This window comes from Aplysia californica, unplaced genomic scaffold (assembly GCF_000002075.1).
Source record: "Aplysia californica isolate F4 #8 unplaced genomic scaffold, AplCal3.0 scaffold00063, whole genome shotgun sequence".
In the NCBI taxonomy this organism is placed as follows: Eukaryota; Metazoa; Mollusca; class Gastropoda; order Aplysiida; family Aplysiidae; genus Aplysia; species Aplysia californica.
In genome coordinates, this window is record NW_004797333.1 from 1709977 (window position 1) to 1712790 (window position 2814).

Consider the following 2814-nt stretch of genomic DNA (forward strand, 5'->3'; position numbering starts at 1 on the left):
ATCCATCCATCCATCCATCCATCCATCCATCCATCCATCCATCCATCCATCCATCTATCTATCTATCTATCTATCTATCTATCTATCTATCTATCTATCTATTTATTTGGGACAGTAATGCATGAACGAAAAAATATATGAAACAGTGTCTAGATGAATGTACAAAATAAGTAAGAAGCCCACGTCCAACATGCACTGCACAGAAGGCAAAAAAAGCTACAGGCACCGGGTCCCAGCATGCATGCGACTGCTGAATGGAACAAAAACCGTTAAGTTCATAGTAAAAACATAAAAAGGAGGCTTAACATTACGTGGTACAAGCAAGGTGAGGAGACGTGAACCAAAAAAACCCCCCACATTCCAAACAAAATGAAAAACAAAAAAAGTGGTGGGGTGGCAAAGTAACAACGATGGGGGGGAAGAGAGAGAAAAAAAAGGGGGGGGGGTTAGAAAATGAGCACTTACAGTTAATCGGCTATGCCATCATCAAGAGCGGAAGGCGGGGAGCGTAATAAACATTTAATTGAATATCTAACCAGGGTACTTAGTGATAGTATGACGTACTCAAATTCTGATTGGTTTTCTGGAGGTTCTCCAGATGAAGCTGTGGTTCTTCCAGTGACGTAGGCTGGGCCAGATAGTGTGTTTGGGGTACTGGTATCCATTTTGTTTTCTTTTCTTTTCGTTTTGTTCACGTCCTCAATGCCAGTGGGTGAATGTACCCATTTCCCTCAAAAGAGTTGTCCTTGCTTCTGAAAAAAAATGAGTTTATGACGTATTGTAATAATAATACCTCGACGATAAACAAGAAGAGTTTACATAAATGCGACGAAATAATTTAGGCAATGTCATCATCATAGTCACTGTAGGTATCTAAGATGATGAGCCATTAGCTGTAGTTTTTTTTTATTATAATAATGCGATTTTTTTTTTTGGATTTTTTTTTTGGGTCATACATTTTAAGGCTGAAACTTTTTATAATACAATCCTTGAATGAATCAATGGTCCACGCAGGGAGGGAGGGGGGCAAATAGTTGAAAGCCGGACATGAAATAAACCAGAGGTGTAATTAATTGTTATTAAAATGGCGATGATGGGTGCCTAAGAAAATAGTCAATCTTTTGAGGTGCAGATAAGATGTATATGAGTTATATGCAGTGAAACAGTTGTACGTTGCGTTATTATTGAACGCTTTGGTCCGAAGAGCGGTTCATAACTTTCAGGTTACTTAATTAGCTCGAGACTCATTATGTACTGGGGCACAATGTTGCATTCGTACACTAAAGGTGCCTTTGACAGAACTCAATGACCAGAATATTATATATTATGTTTGTTTGCCTCTAGAAAGTTGAGGTACTAAACGATCTCTGGTAGCTCAAAAATAGATACATTCTTTCGAGTGATACTGCAGAAAGTTAAGTAAATTTTCCATGAAGTTAAAACAAACAATCAAACAAACAAACCAAAAAACAAAACAAAAAGAAATTCAACACGGGAAGTGTGACCTTTTGTCAAATATTCAGCTACTTGACAAAAGATTAACAATCCCCAGACTCACCGACCCTCCTCAAGTATTTTATCTGAATTTGTGTCTCTGTCACGCGCCTCATAATCATAATGTTTATTTTTGTTTTTTTTTGTTTTGTTTCAAGGGTGTATAAGAGCTACCTGTAACTTCTTAATGACAACATTAACAAAAAGACTTACCACATTATTTGTAGGTGAATCCTGTCAGCTATGAGAAATTTAATTCCTCAAACTCACTCATCTGTTTATTTCTTCCAAATGAGGATGAGTAAAGTAATCTCCTTAGAATCAAAATGGAAGAATGACATTTGTGAACAAATGGCCACAAACCTTAGGAAAGTTGGTTGAGAATGCCACTGAAGGAAGGATTTTGTCACGTGAATACTTCAGAACAGTTTGCGTTTCTCTGATGACTTCCTCACGTCTTTATATATTCGCCCTACCGGACAAAGCATCTCGTATTACATAGACAGGCTGCCTTCAGAGGGACGAACAATAACACTATATGGACAAAGCAGGGAAGTCAGGCTTAATTAGTGGGCTGAAAAAGTAATAAAGTAGACCTTTTCTAATTAATTAACGTCCACTAGAAGTTTTCTTGAGGGGAAGGGGAAGCAGCCAAAGAGAAGGAATTTGGCTGGAGCCGGCGTCTCATTGCCCACACGACCTCGCGTGGACCTTTCAAGTAGAGCCAAGCGGTGCTGTAAATTGGGGTTACCTCTCGTCAGACGAGTCGGTTTGGCATGATCGTGTCCTGGGGGGAATCAGTTTGACCAAAGTATTCTTATCAAGCCGAATTCAGAGATGAACTTTGACCTTTGTGTTTTGATGTTATGGTGGAGGCTTAGACGTTATTTGAATTGTCGTCAATTTTAATGGCTCATAATAATATACCAAACAAAGAGAGGGGTGTTAGTTAATTTTCATTTGTCTAACCCGTGTTTGCTCGAAACAACAGTATTTCAATTGCATGATGAGATATAGAAAGGTTGTCGTTATTTTCCACAAACGAAATTAATTCTCATGAGTGAAACTTAGTGGGTGATCGAAACTTGAAGCTTATGATTTTGAAAAACATAGTCGTTTACTCTACAGAAATCGACAGAGACACGCTCAAATATAACTAGGATGAACCCCATTACGATACACATTCTGCAAAATTGGATCAGTAGGTAGCTCGCATAAGTGACGTTTTGATGCTGCAAGCTGCAACTGCTGGGTACTGATATGAGTTGGAGGAGAACACGAGTGTCTCTTTTGCCCTGGGTGAGTCAGCAGTGACCTGTT

At 38.8% G+C, this 2814-nt stretch overlaps 1 long non-coding RNA gene across 1 annotated transcript in view; it reads right to left on the reverse strand.

Moving 5' to 3' along the window:
* Positions 1-2049, reverse strand: part of LOC101857393 — a 3436-nt gene extending 1387 nt beyond the window's left edge. Inside the window, exons 1-2 of the long non-coding RNA XR_220225.3 lie at positions 1708-2049; positions 565-752 (exon numbers count right to left, since the gene is read on the reverse strand). This is a non-coding gene — a long non-coding RNA (uncharacterized LOC101857393). The remainder of the gene's footprint in view (positions 1-564; positions 753-1707) is intronic.
* Between the last annotated feature and the right edge of the window lie 765 nt (positions 2050-2814).